We start from the raw sequence: 18,280 nt of genomic DNA, 5'->3' as shown, positions 1-18,280 counted from the left end.
CATGTGGTATAGTGGTGCTTTACATGCTTGACCAGAATATAAAACAACGTTGGAAGGCTGGCATGCCATAGTCACCGATCACACGGTGCCACTATTTGTAAAGACCACCTTACTTCTCCAGGGATGGTATTGTAACTTTTTTTTACCTTAAGAAGAGATTTCTTCCTGCACGACTATCACCATGACTGAAGGGAGGGAAATACATTCAGTAGAGAAACATTGGATTTTTTTTTTTTTTAAAGCTAAATGAAAAGCCAGGATCTCTGAAAGACTGCTATGCCCACCTTTAGAAGCATGCTACACCCATTTTTAGGGTGTAACACGTAACATGCCCCTAGCAACCCACCTCCCCGCTTTGTGACAGCGAACAAGGGATCTTCTTCCTGTACCTGCGGTCACAATTTCAAAACAGTGGAGCCATGTGGGGCTCCTTCCACAAAACTGCCTCATTTATTAACGGTTTCCAGCCAAAAAGGAGGTACGTGCAGACAGCTGAGTGTTTGCAGGATCCAGGTATTGCACCCACTATCTGCAGACTAATGAACTATGAGAGCGCTCACCAACGCCCTTGCAGTTCATTGAATCCTACAAGCCAGCCGCTGTGGTGGAAGATGGTAGTTGTAGTTCATTTACAACCGCACTGGTTTTAAATTGTGGCAGTGGGTGTAGGGAGAAGATCCCCCAGCCACTGTCACAGCAGGGGATCGGAAAGGGCCTGCAGCATTACAGGCCTCCTCAGACCACCGTCCAGAGCACTCTGCAGCATTACAGGCCTGCTCATTGTCCTCAGACCGTCCAAAGCTGAAATGTTAAAAGGACAAGACCCTTTGCAAAACATGTGGAGCGACACTCGCTCGTAAAAATACAAACAAGCTTGAAGCATCATTTGCGGACATTCCGGACAACTCATCCCGAAATTCTTACAAGGTAAGCACAGTATACTTAACTCCACTTTTGGACTAAAACGATTTTCGTCAACTAAAATGTACTGGAGATTTTAGTCAAATAAAACTAACACTATTTCAGTAGACTAAAAACAAGATTCAAACTAAAATGTCATTTTAGTCCTAAGACCAAGACTAAAACTAAATCGAAATTTGATGCCAAAATTAACACTGGTGGACAAGTGTCTTTTATACACGTATAGAGTTGTCGTTAGGAGCGCCTTCTTAAATTGACAGGACTAATCTGTGTACCACATGAACACATACTGTAGCCAGTCCGTGGGAGCCAGAATTATTGTTGGTTGGTAGGGGATCAAATGCTAATTTTAGTCACTGGACTGCAACTTAATTTATAACATTTGTATCATGTGTTTTTACTGGCTTCTTTTTATATCCTGTCTCTATCATATAAAATACATCTATGATAAAAAATGATAGATTCTTAATTTCTTTGCAAGTGGGCAAACTTACAAAATCTGCAGGGGATCAAGTAAATTATTTCCCCCCACTGTACACCATGTCAACAATTTGATTTGCATCTTTAACTTGTGTTGTGCATGTATTTTAACCACCTCCTGACCGGGCGTTGTAGCTAAATCGCCAGGTGAACTTGGCCTTAGCCTTTCTACCTTAATAGCAAAAAAAATAAATAAAGTAGTAGTTTTAAATACCCCCAAAAATAAAAGGATACAAGGAGTCACTCGGGAACACAATTGCATAACCGAGCATCAAACTATTACAATTCCTGGCTTAGGGTTTTAATGATTACAGAGCCGCATTAACATGAAACAAATTAATTGTTGCCTAGAGTTCAGCTTTAAAATCAGTGATTAACCTGCAGTTAATGTTTGGCGACAGCGATGTTCACTGCTTTATAAATAGCTCACTAAGCTCCACCAATTTTTTTTTTTTTTGCTCCATTCAAAACATTACAGGGAGTTGGAGTTGCATTTTATGTACTTCTGAGAATTCCCACATCTGCTACTGCAGTCAAATGGCAGCATATTCTTTAAATGCTTTAATGCAAGTTACATAGGCACACATTTAAAGGCAACTTTTTGACAATACATTAAAGTTCCAACACTCCAGCCAAGGGTTGGAGACCAACTGGTTTATTGTGGTCCAAGTCCTAATTTGAGGGATTTCTCAGGTCCCAAGCAGTCACTGGGACAAGAAGTGAAGCCTCAAGAAGCCAAGTCCCAGATTAACAAAAAAAAAAAAAAAAAAGTGTGAAAGACCTTCAAACCATTACCCACATTGATAATTTCACCCCATTTTAAAAAAAATAATAAATGCACTTTTTTTTTTGCAGTTAAAAAATTGGGCATTTATTATTTCATTCTAGGAAGCCTGCAAAGCATTGCACCTGTGATCAGCAGATAATAGGTGCAATGCAGGGCTCTTGCAGACTCAAGATAGCTGGCTGCTCGTACCTAGTACGGCAGGCAGTTACTTGAGAGCAGGAAGAATCGATGAACTATGAAGGCACTCAGAGCCGGTTCACACAGGGGCGACTTGTCAGGCGACCTAGCCGCCTGACAAGTCACCTCCCGTTCTGTACAATGGAACCGTTCTAACAGGAGCGACGCAAGTCGCTCCGACTTAGAAAACGGTTCCTGTACTACTTTGGGGGCGACTTGCATAGACTTCTATACAGAAGTCGCCGCGGAAGTCGTTTGCAGGTCGCCTCGCTGAGGCGACCTGCAAGTCGTGCCGCCCCTGTGTGAACCGGGGCTCACCAGCGCCCTTGCAGTTCATTGAGAAATACAAGCCACCAGTTGCAATGGCTGAAATTAGTTGTAGCTCATTCATTCATAGCAGGTGGGTGGAAAGGACCTGCTGTCACAGAGTGGGGGAGATAGGCAGTATTGGCAGCACAAATTAAAACATGTTACATGTTCCACCCGAATTATGGGTGTAACATGTTCCACAAGGTATACTTATAATTTAAAATATGTATAGTTTTCTTCTAGAACTACTGTATGTCAAACTCTGCCAGATAGTGGACTTTTCTTGTCATTTGGGTTTGGACTGTGCAGGACAAGAATTTAATGGCCTCAAAAAGAGGAAGGCGCTTGAACTAATGGAAACACTGGCTACATTATTACAGTACCATTCTGAAAATAGGATTACCACCCACTGTAGTGATTTAGAGCCGGCTGTGACAAATGCCAGGATATGCCATTATATGTGTACTGTAGGGTTAGAGAGCTGCATAATTCTGGGAAAAATGAGAATCGTGATTTTTTTTTTTTTGCTTAGAATAAAGATCACGGTTCTCGCAGTGTAACATGATCTTTCACGTTATACAAAAAAAATGGGCTAACATTAATGTTTAGTTTTTCTTTTTTTTTTAAATCATTAAAGTGTCTTTTTTTTTTTTTGAAAGACCGCTGCGCAAATACAGTGTGACATAAAATATTGCAACAACCACCATTTTATTCTCTAGGGTCTCTGCTATAAAAAAAAAAAAAAATTATATATATTTATTTATTTGGAAGTTCCAAGTAATTTTCTAGCAAAAAAAAAAACAAACAGATTTTTAACTTGAAACCAACAAGTGTCAGAAAAAGGTTTAGTCTTTTGTGGTTAAACTTCCCTCATTAACAGACCAACTTCATTCCTTTGATCTAAAGAACAAAACGTTACAATGTTTATAGTTAGCTCAGTGGCTGAGGGATGTTGTGAAACTTGGCAGACTGCCTGTTTTTTTTCTTGTTTTTTTTTTGACAGCTGTCGGCTTGAGCCGAGAACTCTGCATAGAATCGTGAAAATGCTTTGTTAAGATCGCGAGGGAGGAAAGACTCGTGATCTCATCTCGATTCTCAACGATTAATCGTGCAGCTATATGAAGGGTCAGATCACGTAAAGGTCTTTATAACATATTGGGTAGAGCTTCAAAAAACACAGCCAACATGTTTCAACTATGACACCAGCCATTTGATGGCTTGATGGTATGGTTGAGAGCTACTCAAGGCATGCCAGAAATGGAACGGTTTTGGCAAACCTTTAAATTGGAGGGTTTAGTTCCACTTTAAAGGCAAAGTTCACCCTTTCTAGAAAATAGCCAATGCAGTATAGAGGTCACAGTAGTTAAAGATCTGTGCAGCTTTGTGAAATGTTCATAATTTTTTTTTTTTTTTCCTGTAGGCAATTTGAGCTCTCCTCAGAAGCCCGACTTAAACATCTCCTAATAAGCTAACCCAACGTCCTGACTTGTTGCTAGGATGTGAAAACCCTCACTCCCAACATTACAGGCGTAAAAACTAACACTTTTCACATCCTAAGAACAATTTTAGATGTGGGAGTTGCTAACTAGAAGTTTTATTATCCAGGCTTATGGGCAGACCCAAATGGCCTACAGGAAAAAAAAAAAAAATGAACATTTTACAAAGCTGCATTTTAATATCTACATGGGCCCCTTGACTACCTAGGTTATGTTCTGAAAAAGGCAAACTTAGCCTTTAAGACTAGCTAAAGATTAGCATCTCCTAATGGCACAAAGAATGGCTTGGTGGGTGAGGACGTGCCCTTAGGATTGGTGAGTACCAAAACATGGTGTAGGAAAGGCGCGTTCCGTGCAGGTTTCCCACACCACGATGAGAATGCACTGCCTTTGCGATCTGTTGCAGATGCCAGTACCTTAATGGCACTGGGGTTGATTCACTAAAGGCAAATGCACTGTGCACTACAAGTGCAGTAACTGTAGATCTGAGGGGGAAGAGCTAAAATGGGGGGGAGCTGAAATGGGGGGGGGAGGGAAGCGGAAATTAGGGGGGGTGCAAGAGTCGAAGTGATGGGGGGAGAGAGAGAGAAGAGTCGAAGTGATGGGGGGGGAGGGAGAGAGAGAAGAGTCGAAGTGATGGGGGGGGAGGGAGAGAGAGAAGAGTTGAAGTGATGGGGGGGGGGGGAGAGAGAGAGAGAGAGAGAGAGAGAGAGAGAGAGAGAGAGAGAGAGAGAGAGAAGAGCCGAAGTGATGGAGGGGGGAGAGCCAAAGTGATGGGGGGAGCTGAAATGAGGGAGGGGGGGAGAGCTGAAATGAGGGGGGGAGGGGGGGAGAGCTGAAATGAGGGGGGGAGGGGGGGAGAGCTGAAATGAGGGGGGGGGGGGGAGAGCTGAAATGAGGGGGGGGGGGGGAGAGCTGAAATGAGGGGGGGGGGGGGAGAGAGCTGAAATGAGGGGGGGGGGGGGGAGAGCTGAAATGAGGGGGGGGGGGGGAGAGAGCTGAAATGAGGGGGGGGGGGGGGGAGAGAGCTGAAATGAGGGGGGAAGCTGAAATGAGGGGGGGGGGGAGCGGGAAGAGCTTAAATGAGGGGAAGCTCTGCTGATTTCTATCATCCAATCGTGTGCAAACAAATATGCAGTTTTTTTTTTTTATTTTCCTTGCACGTCCCCCTCAGATTTACAATGACTGCACTTCCAAGCAGGGCTGCTGATGGGGGTGGGGGGCACCAGTTCTCCTGTAGGGGGCCTGGGCACACAGGGGGGCCTGAATAGCAGGAGAAATCAATGTGGTTGGGCGGAGGGACAATTACAGAAAGATGCCCTGTGCGGCTCTCTGCAGCAGTTGAAAGCTGATTTCTCTCCCTCCTGCCAGCTTTCAGCTGCTGCAGGGAGAGAGACAGGGCATCGTTCCTGTAATTGCTTCCCCCCACACCGGTCCCCCTCGTTCTGCCTACTTCTAAAACACACATCCCCCCGTGTGCCCCCTGTCACTGTGCCACAACCCTACCCCTCTCCCGTGGCACTGCCAGCTTCCCTGTCCTGTAAAAAAAAAAAAAAAAAAAATTAAACATTGTAAGTAAAAATGGAAGCTTTTTTTCAAAAATTATAATTTAAATAAACAAACAATTTAAAATAGGGCCAATTCACACAGGTTCTCGGTTAGGTTTGTGTTCGCTAAAAAGGATTTTAGTGTATTGTGTGTGAAAATATTGTTTTGACATATTAGGGGGACCCTACCAGGTAGGCTGTACAGGGCCCCGTGATTTTACAGCTGCCCTGCTTCCAAGTGCACATTGGATTTCCCTTTAGTAAATAAACCCCACAGGGTTTGTGGACACCAGATCACATGGTACTGCAGTACCACGTGATTTGGTGCGCCACGCTTTTTTGTAGCGCATGCACCACTTTTGCGCAGTCCGGTGCGATCTGTAGCCCATTCAAATTAACAAATCGCACTGCGGACAGCATTCCTGTGCAATTCTAGTATGAACCGGCCCTTAGTCGATTGCAATTCAAAATCCTCATTTGACTGCTATGTACCTTTCATTCATTTTTAGAAAGCAGACCAGCTGAAATAAAAAAGGCACTGGAATACAGTAAATAAAAAAAAACAAAAAAAAAAACTTTAAAAATAAAATAGGTTTTTACTAGTTTGGGAGAAAATCAACCAATACAGAGCCTGAAAAAAGTTCATGTAATCTAGTAAATACATGAAGTTCACATTAGGATTTAAAAACAAACCAAAAAAAAAAAAATAAAATAAAAAAAATAAAATCCCTAAAACCATTGTTAAATAAATACTAGTTGAAACTACAGTTTCCTTTGGTAGCGATTTCAGAAAAAGAACATTTTGTGCAGAAAAGATCCAGATTGGGTAACTGATATTTTGAAACTGTTGAATTTTACCTTTGAAGACACTTATTTTGAGTTTTCTAGGATGTTTTTAGCTTTGATTAAATACTCCTGTTTGGTTATGTTGTTTCATAGCTTTTAGTCTATTACCTGTAAACTAAGCAGCAGCAAGATTTTTTATTTTTTTTTGTAGTTAAAAAAAAAAAAAAATTAATAAATTAAAGTTTGCGTTTGTTTGTTTTGCGGTTCTTAAGTCCCTATTATTAAAATGCAGAGCAGATTTATTTGTGGGTCAATGTCCTTGAGAATTTTGCATGTCAGCTCTGTAGCAGGCTCCTCTTTGAGGTCCAGGTGACCGCCGTCCTTCACACATGACCAGAGAACTCATCTCGCTGTCAAAAGTGCGGCCGCTGCAAGAATCTCCATTGGGAATTTGTTAGGATGGTTATAGGCGTAGTGAAACTCTAGTAGAACAGCTGTGTTCCGATCTTCTGATCTAAAGAAGAGAAGAGAAAAAAAAAATATGAATTATGTATGGCCACACATTTATTTACTATTGACAAATGACGAAGCAAAATCAAGATCAGATATTTTACCACAATAAAGGGCTCTTCTACACGGGCTCCATAGTTTTTAGGCATTCGAGATTTTTTTTTTATTTTTAAACGGATTTTGATTTCTGTCCATTGCTTTCAATGGGCCTGTACACAAAAGGTGCATAAATAACCGTAAACTAGCACCAATTTTACAGCAAAAAAAAAAAAATATAAAAAATAATAATTCACGCAAATCTCACCTTCCTCCCTTGAATAGTAGAATATATTATTTTAATATTTGGCACTAGAGGATTTTTTTAATGTACATATACAGAGGAAATTCACACTTTACAGACCATACGTGTTTTTTTTTTTTTGCGCAGGACCTGCCAAGAAGATCCGGCATTCATACACAAATCGCACATGGAAAAACGCCTTAGACAGGGTTCAGACTGCCATACGGAACGGCTCACAACAGGAGTCTGGTGCCGTCCCTGCTCACCGTTTCAGGTCCGATTTGAATTCATCCAAAAATTCGGACCTCAAATGGACCAAAAGACGCACAGGAACTCTGTGCAATTTGCACCGGAGATGTGTAAGCCGGCTTCAGAGAGCCAGTCACAATCTCCTAACATGCAAATTGGATGCGGGGGGGGGGGGGGGGGGGGGGCCCATATCCAATTCGCAACAGTGTGAACCCAGCCTGGTTCACACCTATGCTGGGTGCAGTTTGCGTTTTTCAATGCACGTTTTTGATCCATTGAAGTCTATGGAACCAAAAAACAGAAAAAAAGTCCCTGGTCCTTTTCTATAAAATGCCCAGATGTGAACTACATCCATAGGAAACCATGTTAAATGGACTGTAGTGTGTCTCTGCAAAACTGAAAACACACTAAAAAATGCATTTTGTATTTCCCCCCTCCGAGGTACGGCGTATAACACGCACCTGCGATTTTCCCCCTATTTTCGGGGGGGGGGGGGGGGGGGGTGTGTGCGTGTTATACGCCAATACTGTAAATCATATCTATATCAGGAATAGTAGAATCAAGGTATTTTAGAGCGCAGGCCACACAGGGAAAGTGAAACTATTCAATGAGCTGCATAGAAAAACTAAGATGCAAAATTCTGTTAAAATTCAATTTTTTTTTCTATGAAATCTAATATTGGAAGCACAAATATAAAATATATACAGGTATACAAGTATAGACAATACTCATGACCCGTTTAGTAGTTGTGCAGGCTCTTGTGTGAAGAGTTGTGCCCAGTGGGACAATGTTTGGTGCCATGGAGGACAGTATACCCTTATCTTCAGCTGGTCAAGGAATGTCCAAATAGACATAACAAACAGTCCTTGAAAGGCAACAAGAAAATATCTGTTCATTTCCCAACAAGACAAATTCAGCTCCAAGGCCTATATGATATATTTCGTGAGCTCTGTTATCTCCCAAATGCTTCACATGGAATCGTAGGTGAACCAATAAAAAAAAAAAAAAACAAAACAAAAAAAAAGAAAAAAGATGAATGAGCAAAAATTACACACAAAACATGCTCATTTAAAAGAGGAGTTTCACCCGAGGTCCAGTCAAAAAAAAAAAAAAAAATTAAAAGTCAGCAGCTACAAATACTGCAGCTGCTGACTTTTAACCACTTCAGCCCCGGAAGGATTTACCCCCTTCCTGACCAGAGCACTTTTTACAATTTGGCACTGCGACGCTTTAACTGCTAATTGCGCGGTCATGCAATGCTGTAACCAAACAAAATTTGCGTCCTTTTCTTCCCACAAATAGAGCTTTCTTTTGATGGTATTTGATCACCTCTGCCGTTTTTATTTTTTGCGCTATACACGGAAAAAGACCGAAAATTTTGAAAAAAAATGATATTTTCTACTTTTTGTTCTAAAAAAAATCCAATAAACTCAATTTTAGTCATACATTTAGGCCAAAATGTATTTGGCCACATGTCTTTGGTAAAAAAAATGTCAATAAGTGTATATTTATTGGTTTGCGCAAAAGTTATAGCGCCTACAAACTAGGGTACATTTTCTGGAATTTACACAGTCTTTAATTTATGACTGCCTATGTCATTTCTTGAGGTGCTAAAATGACAGGGCAGTACAAAACCCCCACAAATGACCCCATTTTGGAAAGTAGACACCCCAAGGAAATTGCTGAGAGGCATGTTGAGCCCATTGAATATTCATTTTTTTTGTCCCAAGTGATTGAATAATGAAAAAAAAAAAAATTACAAAAAGTTGTCACTAAATGATATATTGCTCACACAGGCCATGGGCATATGTGGAATTGCACCCCAAAATACATTTAGCTGCTTCTCCTGAGTATGGGGATACCACATGTGTGGGACTTTTTGGGAGCCTAGCCGCATACGGGGCCCCGAAAACCAATCACTGCCTTCAGGATTTCTAAGGGCGTACATTTTTGATTTTACTCCTCACTACCTATCACAGTTTTGAAGGCCATAAAATGCCCAGATGGCACAACCCCCCCCCAAATGACCCCATTTTGGAAAGTAGACACCCCAAGCTATTTGCTGAGAGGCATGTTGAGTCCATGGAATATTTTATATTTTGACACAAGTTGCGGGAAAGTGACAATTTATTTATTTATTTTTTTTTTTTTTGCACAAAGTTGTCACTAAATGATATATTGCTCACACAGGTCATGGGCATATGTGGAATTGCACCCCAAAATACATTCTGCTGCTTCTCTTGAGTACGGGGATACCACATGTGTGGGACTTTTTAGGAGCCTAGCCACGTACGGGCCCCCGAAAACCAATCACCGCCTTCAGGATTTCTAAGGGTGTACATTTTTGATTTCACTCCTCATTACCTATCACAGTTTCGGAGGCCATGGAATGCCCAGGTGGCACAAACCCCCCCCAAATGACCCCATTTTGGAAAGTAGACACCCCAAGCTATTTGCTGAGAGGCATGGTGAGTATTTTGCAGCTCTCATTTGTTTTTGAAAATGAAGAAAGACAAAAAAAAAAATTTTTTTTTTCTTTTTTTAATTTTCAAAACTTTGTGACAAAAAGTGAGGTCTGCAAAATACTCACTATACCTCTCAGCAAATAGCTTGGGGTGTCTACTTTCCAAAATGGGGTCATTTGGGGGGGGGTTTGTGCCACCTGGGCTTTCCATGGCCTCCGAAACTGTGATAGGCAGTGAAGAGTGAAATCAAAAATTTACGCCCTTAGAAAGCCTGAAGGCGGTGCTTGGTTTTCGGGGTCCCATACGTGGCTAGGCTCCCAAAAAGTCTCACACATGTGGTATCCCCGTACTCAGGAGAAGCAACAGAATGTATTTTGGGGTGTAATTTCACATATTCCCATGGCATGTTTGAGCAATATATCATTTAGTGACAACTTTGTGCAAAAAAAAAAAAAAAATAATAATAATTTGTCTCTTTCCCGCAACTTGTGTCACAATATAAAATATTCCATGGACTCGACATGCCTCTCAGCAAATAGCTTGGGGTGTCTACTTTCCAAAATGGGGTCATTTGGGGGGTTTTGAACTGTCCTGGCATTTTATGCACAACATTTAGAAGCTTATGTCACACATTACCCACTCTTCTAACCACTTGAAGACAAAGCCCTTTCTGACACTTTTTGATTACATGAAAAAATTATTTTTTTTGCAAGAAAATTACTTTGAACCCCCACACATTATATATTTTTTTAAAGCAAATGCCCTACAGATTAAAATGGTGGGTGTTTAATTTTTTTTTTTTCACACAGTATTTGCGCAGCGATTTTTCAAACGCATTTTTTGGGGAAAAAACACACTTTTTTACATTTTAATGCACTAAAACACACTATATTGCCCAAATGTTTGATGAAATAAAAAAGATGATCTTAGGCCGAGTACATGGATACCAAACATGACATGCTTTACAATTGCGCACAAACGTGCAGTGACAACAAAATAAATACATTTTTAAAAGCCTTTAAAAGCCTTTACAGGTTACCACTTTAGATTTACAGAGGAGGTCTACTGCTAAAATTACTGCCCTCGATCTGACCGTCGCGGTGATACCTCACATGCATGGTGCAATTGCTGTTTACATTTGACGCCAGACCGACGCTTGCGTTCGCCTTAGCGCGAGAGCAGGGGGGACAGGGGTGCTTTTTTTTTTTTTTTTTTTTTTTTTCTTTATTATTTTTTTGCTTTTTTATCTTATTTTAAAACTGTTCCTTTCATTTTTTATTTTTTTTAATCATTTTTATTGTTATCTCAGGGAATGTAAATATCCCCTATGATAGCAATAGGTAGTGACAGGTACTCTTTTTTTTGAAAAAATTGGGGTCTATTAGACCCTAGATTTCTCCTCTGCCCTCAAAGCATCTGATGACACCAAGATCGGTGTGATAAAATGCTTCCCCAATTTCCCAATGGCGCTATTTACATCCGGCGAAATCTAAGTCATAAAATGCTCGTAGCTTCCGGTTTCTTAGGCCATAGAGATGTTTGGAGCCACTCTGGTCTCTGATCAGCTCTATGGTCAGCTGGCTGAATCACCGGCTGCATTCTCAGGTTCCCTGTTGAGACAGGAGAGCCAGAGAAAAACACGGAAGACGGTGGTGGGGGTGGTGGGGGCATTCTCTCCCACTGCTTGTAAAAGCAGTCTAGAGGCTAATTAGCCGCTAGGATTGCTTTTACATGAAAGCCGACCACTGGCTGAAAAGAATGATACCAAGATGATACCTAAACCTGCAAGCATCATTCTGGTATAACCACTCAAAGTCGTGAATGCTGTACCTGAAGACAAAAATATGGTTAACAATAAAGCACAGTAAACGGTAAAGTATAAAAAATTGCATACCTGAAAAGCAAACATGATAAAACATAATAACAACAATAAAACATTGCAGAATAGAATACAGTAAAAAAGAGCAGAACAATAGAGAGAATAGAGAGAGAGAGAATAGAGAGAGAACAATAAAACGACAACTATTATTTTTTATTTTATATTTTTGTTTGTGTTTTTTTTTTTTTTACACTTTTTTTGTAACTGTAAATTTTATAACTGTAACCGGTTCCAGGTTCGGGTCTCTCAAAATGCGATGGCATCTTGGGAGACCCTGTGAAAGTGTGCCTAGTCTGTGCAATGCTGTACCCTACGCTAATACTCAACTAGTGAATGGTAGCGTTCAAAACATTCACCAATGCAAAGACCAGGATTGTCAGGACAGGAGGGACAATAATAGCGGGTGTCACGCCTATATCCGCGCTTGCTGCAGACACAACATCTTTTTTGGGGGGGGTTCGTTGGGTAGGGGTAGGGGTACATAAAAATGCCTCTCATGCAGCCGACTGCATTTGGTTGGGGATGTGAATGGGGGAAGTACGGGCGCTGCAGAAGTGGTGGGTTCCCAATTAGGATTGGCGAATGCAGCAGGAAGGGCACTATGGGCACGACGGGCCTGTGTTTGTCTTTTTGGTGGCAGCGGGACTCTACTTGTGCTTGCCACCTCACCAGCTTGAACTGCACTTATGGGACTCGCCACGTCACCAAGTGTTACTGCAGTGCTGGTTTGACTACGACCGGGGTGTACTAGGCCGCTGGCGCTTGCCAGTTCACCAAAACGCTACCAAAAAAACTGTTAACGATCGCAGGGATCAGGCCTGACTCTGCGAACGCTGCAGTTATGCATTTAGTGTTTTGTAAGTGACAGTGATCGATCGATACTGCACTTGGGTGGGCTGGGCTGGGCCGGGCGGAGGGGCAAAACGCAGGTGCTAGCAGGTATCTGGGCTGATCCCGCTAACACTGCGTTTTTGGGAACCCTAAACTGCTGGGGACGCCAGTATAGATCTGATCGGATCAGATATTGATCAGTTCAGATACTATACCACTAAGGGAGGTGTACGGTGCGTGCGTGGGTGTTAGCGCTACTGGCACTAACCTGACGCTGCCTGGGGCTGGTGCTTGCCAGTTCACCAAAACGCTACAAAAAAAACTGTTAGCGATCGCAGGGATCAGGCCTGACTCTGCGAACGCTGCAGTTATGCGTTTAGTGTTTTGTAAGTGACAGTGATCGATCGATACTGCACTTGGGTGGGCTGGGCTGGGCCGGGCGGAGGGGCAAAACGCAGTTGCTAGCAGGTATCTGGGTTGATCCCGCTAACACTGCGTTTTTGGGAACCCTAAACTGCTGGGGACGCTAGTATAGATCTGATCGGATCAGATATTGATGCGTTCAGATACTATACCACTAAGGGAGGTGTACGGTGCGTGCGTGGGTGTTAGCGGTACTGGGACTTACCTGACGCTGCCTGGGGCTGGTGCTTGCCATTTCACCAAAATGCTACCAAAAAAACTGTTAGCGATCGCAGGGATCAGGCCTGACTCTGCGAACGCTGCAGTTATGCGTTTAGTGTTTTGTAAGTGACAGTGATCGATCGATACTGCACTTGGGTGGGCTGGGCCGAGCTGGGCGGAGGGGCAAAATGCAGGTGCTAGCAGGTATCTGGGCTGATCCCGCTAACACTGTGTTTTTGGGAACCCTAAACTGCTGGGGACGCTAGTATAGATCTGATCGGATCAGATATTGATCCGATCAGATACTATACCACTAAGGGAGGCGTATGCTGCGTGCGTGGGTGTTAGCGGTACTGGCGCTAATCTGACGCTGCCTGGGGCGACGCATATCACCGCCGGGCGATCAGGGGGCTAAATCTTTATTCGGTAATAAACGGCGGGTGCCCTGACACTATAAAAAATAAACAAACTAACCAGCGTCACCCGTAACGGTTATATAGTGATCAGTGGTGAAAGGGTTAACTAGGGGGCAATCAAGGGGTTAAAACATTTATTAGGTAGTATATAGGGGTCCCTGTCGCTATAAAACGCTGACGGCGAACCTAAATATTTACCTCCCTAACTAGCGTCACCAGCGACACTAATACAGCGATCAGAAAAATGATCGCTTAGCGACACTGGTGACAGGGGGTGATCAAGGGGTTAAAACTTTATTAGGGGGGTTAGGGGGGTACCCTAGACCTACAGGGGGCCTAACACTCACTGCCCTGACACTGTAACTGTCACAAACTGACACCAATACAGTAATCAGAAAAAAAAAAAACAAAAAAAAAACCTGCTGGTGTCAGTTTGTGACAGGGGGGGGGATCGGGGTGTTTAGTGTGCCTGGCATGTTCTACTGTGTGTAGTGTGTTGGTGCACTTACATTGCAGTCTTCTCTCCTCGGCCCGGAACGGAAAATACCGAGCCGAGGAGAGATGACATCATTTCCTCTGCCTCTGTGTACAATACAGAGGCAGGGAAATGATCCCATTGGCTGAGAGCGATCGCGAGGGGGGGGCCACGAATGGATGGCCTCCCCCTCACCTCCGATCGCCGGGGGAGATTTGCCGACCGCCGCAGGCACCGGGGGGGGGGTCCGATCGGACCCCCCACCTGCGGGCAGGCAAGGACGTACATATACGTCCTTTTGCCTGCCCGTGCCGCTCTGTCGACGTATATAGTCGTGCGGCGGTCGGCAACTGGTTAATTGGACACTTACCTGTCCCTGGGTCCAGCGACGCGGGGGATCGAAGCCCCGCTCGTCTCCCCCTCCGTTCAGCGGCGCCGGCATTGCAACTGTGGGCGCCGGGCTGTGGCTTCACAGCCTGGCACCCACTGCGCATGCGCGAGCGGCGCCACGCGCCGTGATTGGCTGCTCAGTCACCTGGGACCTGTAATGGGTCCCAGATGATTGACAGGAGGGAGGGAGTAGAGCCGAGCCCTTCCTGTGCCTGGGGGGAAGTGATGTCACCAGCCCAGGCACTGGAAGAAGAGGCAGACTACGAGGGACCCCCTAGCAACAGGCATTTAGAGGTAAGTAAAAAAAAAAAAAAAAAAAAAAAATCCAAATTTTTTTGGGGTTTTTTTTTTAGGATTTTTCATGTACTTTTTTTTGGGTGGAACCCCACTTTAAGACGAAACGTTTTGCCTAGGAACAGGTAGTGCAAAGTGTCTATGATTTCACTTATTAGACAGAAAACCCTGTTCTGTGCACCCCTTTGATTTAGTTCCTCTTTCATACTAGGGCCTTGCTTTCCCCGATATCTGCCATTAACCTGTACAAAGTAAAGCTGTCCATACACTAACAGTATTATGTTAGAAAATCTTTATTTTTGGAATGTTCCTTTAATTTTCCCAATGGTTAATGGGGTGAAATCTGCAATTGTTTTCACCAATAGTGCCTAAAAATAAATTCAAGGGAGCAATGAAGAAAACTGTTTTCTAGAACAAATATAATTCTAACTGTGAATGTGGTTTTTGTTATGGAAAATTCATACATATTGTAGTACATATGTTCTAGGCACAATACGTCTAGATCAGTGGTCTCCAAACTGCAGCCCGAGGGCCGGATGCGGACCTTTGCTGGACTTTATCCGGCTCTTGGGGCACTATTCCTCTCAATGATATGAGGCACTATTCTTCCTATTGACACCAAAGATGGGCACTATTCCTCCCAATAATACCAATGATGGGGCACTATTCCTCCCACTAATACCAATGATGGGACACTATTCCTCCCATGACACCAATGATGGGGCACTATTCCTCCCACTAATACCAATGATGGGACACTATTCCTCCCATGACACCAATGATGGGGCACTATTCCTCCCACTAATACCAATGATGGGGCACTATTCTCCCACTGACACCAAAGATGGGGCACTATTCCTCCCACTAATACCAATGATGGAGCACTATTCCTCCCACTAATACCAATGATGGGACACCATTCCTCCCATGACACCAATGATGGGGCACTATTCCTCCCACGAATACCAATGATGGGCCACTAGTCTCCCACTGACACCAATGATGGGGCACTAGTCTCCCACTGACACCAATGATGGGGCACAATTCCTCCCACTAATACCAATGATGGGGCACTATTCTCCCACTGACACCAAAGATGGAGCACTATTCCTTCCACTCACACCAGTGATGGGACACTATTCCTTCCACTCACACCAGTGATGGGACACTATTCCTTCCACTCACACCAGTGATGGGACACTATTCCTTCCACTCACACCAGTGATGGGACACTATTCCTTCCACTCACACCAATGGTGGGGCACTAGTCCTCCCACTGACACCAAAGATGGAGCACTATTCCTCCCACTGACACCAAAGATGAGACACTATTCCTTCCACTAATACCAATGATGGGACACTATTCCTTCCACCAATACCAATTAGGGGACACTATTCCTCCCACTGACACCAATGATGGGACACTATTCCTCCCACTAATACCAATGATGGGGCACTAGTCTCTCACTGACACCAATGATGGGGCACTATTCCTCCCACTAATACCAATGATGGGACACTATTCCTCCCATGACACCAATGATGGGGCACTATTCCTCCCACTAATACCAATGATGGGGCACTATTCTCCCACTGACACCAAAGATGGGGCACTATTCCTCCCACTAATACCAATGATGGAGCACTATTCCTCCCACTAATACCAATGATGGAGCACTATTCCTCCCACTAATACCAATGATGGGACACCATTCCTCCCATGACACCAATGATGGGGCACTATTCCTCCCACGAATACCAATGATGGGCCACTAGTCTCCCACTGACACCAATGATGGGGCACTAGTCTCCCACTGACACCAATGATGGGGCACAATTCCTCCCACTAATACCAATGATGGGGCACTATTCTCCCACTGACACCAAAGATGGAGCACTATTCCTTCCACTGACACCAATGATGGGACACTATTCCTTCCACTCACACCAGTGATGGGACACTATTCCTTCCACTCACACCAGTGATGGGACACTATTCCTTCCACTCACACCAGTGATGGGACACTATTCCTTCCACTCACACCAATGGTGGGGCACTAGTCCTCCCACTGACACCAAAGATGGAGCACTATTCCTCCCACTGACACCAAAGATGAGACACTATTCCTTCCACTAATACCAATGATGGGACACTATTCCTTCCACCAATACCAATTAGGGGACACTATTCCTCCCACTGACACCAATGATGGGACACTATTCCTTCCACTAATACCAATGATGGGGCACTAGTCTCTCACTGACACCAATGATGGGGCACTATTCCTCCCACTAATACCAATGATGGGGCACTATTCTCCCACTGACACCAAAGATGGAGCACTATTTCTCTCACGGATACCATTTATGGGGGGCTATTGTTCCTCCTACTGACCACAAGTACTATATTTTTTTATTTATTTTTACCTTCATTGACTACCAATAGAGGCCCTTTTCTACTCTCATTGGCCAGTCTGGCCCTCCTAAAGTTTAAAGGACAGTAAACTGGCCCTTGGTTTAAAAGAAAGTTTGGAGACCCTCGGGCTAGATCATCAAAACCTGTATACACAGTGGCTATGTTGGTGTAGACAACCAACTAGTAAAATTGGACTTTTACCCTCCCCATTCACTTCCTGCCCCCTGCCTTTCACACAATTGATTGCTTACATTTATTTATTTTTGGACAATACCATTCCTGGGAACCCCTTACAGCACTTATGGGTGTCTCGCCTAAACGAGAATTACTTAATACAGTTAGTTGCCTGCAGCCTCCTGGGATGTGTGATGTGGGTATCCCAGGAGGTCACAGGGTACTTTACGGCATATGGATTGTGCTATCAGGGGGGGCCAACCGTCTCTTCATGGCTTTCACAGCCTGTCCGGTAATGACATGCATGCGCATGGACCTGCTGCAAGAACCCGGACGAGATAGTCAGCCCCTCTAAAGACATCAGAAGAAGATGGTGGGGCCGGGTGGGCTGCAATGGAGAGGCAGATCCCTAAATTACACTGCGGGCGGTACAAGTATGTTTTATGAGCAAAACTCAGCTATAGAGGTGGAATTTCTCTTTAAGTTAAGAATGCATTAAATCAATTTTTTTTTTTTTTTTTAAGTGAAATATGAATGTGTTAATGATTTTATTCAAGTCTTCGGATAACACCTGCTTTGAAGGGAATCATAAAGCTGTATCTGGCTGCAAGCTTTTGCAATGTACACTGTTTAGGCGTCACCACCCTACCATGACACATCACACAGACATGCAGCTTTCTCACATGACAATGTTTAGCCAGGAGAAAAAAAAAAAAAGAAAAAGAGGACTAATATGTGAGAAGCATAATAGGCATGAAGTGGTGGCAGTCATCT

At 43.6% G+C, this 18,280-nt stretch overlaps 1 protein-coding gene across 1 annotated transcript in view; it reads right to left on the bottom strand.

The window, feature by feature from the left end:
* Window positions 1–6,728: 6,728 nt before the first annotated feature.
* PWWP2B (PWWP domain containing 2B) overlaps window positions 6,729–18,280 on the bottom strand; it is a 74,730-nt gene continuing 63,178 nt past the window's right edge. Inside the window, exon 3 of the mRNA XM_073595670.1 lies at window positions 6,729–7,017. The gene's annotated coding sequence lies outside the window, so the exon portion shown is untranslated. The remainder of the gene's footprint in view (window positions 7,018–18,280) is intronic.

The sequence above is a fragment of the Aquarana catesbeiana genome, linkage group LG08 (genome assembly GCF_042186555.1).
Source record: "Aquarana catesbeiana isolate 2022-GZ linkage group LG08, ASM4218655v1, whole genome shotgun sequence".
Classification (NCBI taxonomy): domain Eukaryota; kingdom Metazoa; phylum Chordata; class Amphibia; order Anura; family Ranidae; genus Aquarana; species Aquarana catesbeiana.
The sequence above is the reverse complement of the archived record's forward strand: the minus strand, read 5'-3'. Positions and strand labels throughout refer to the sequence as shown.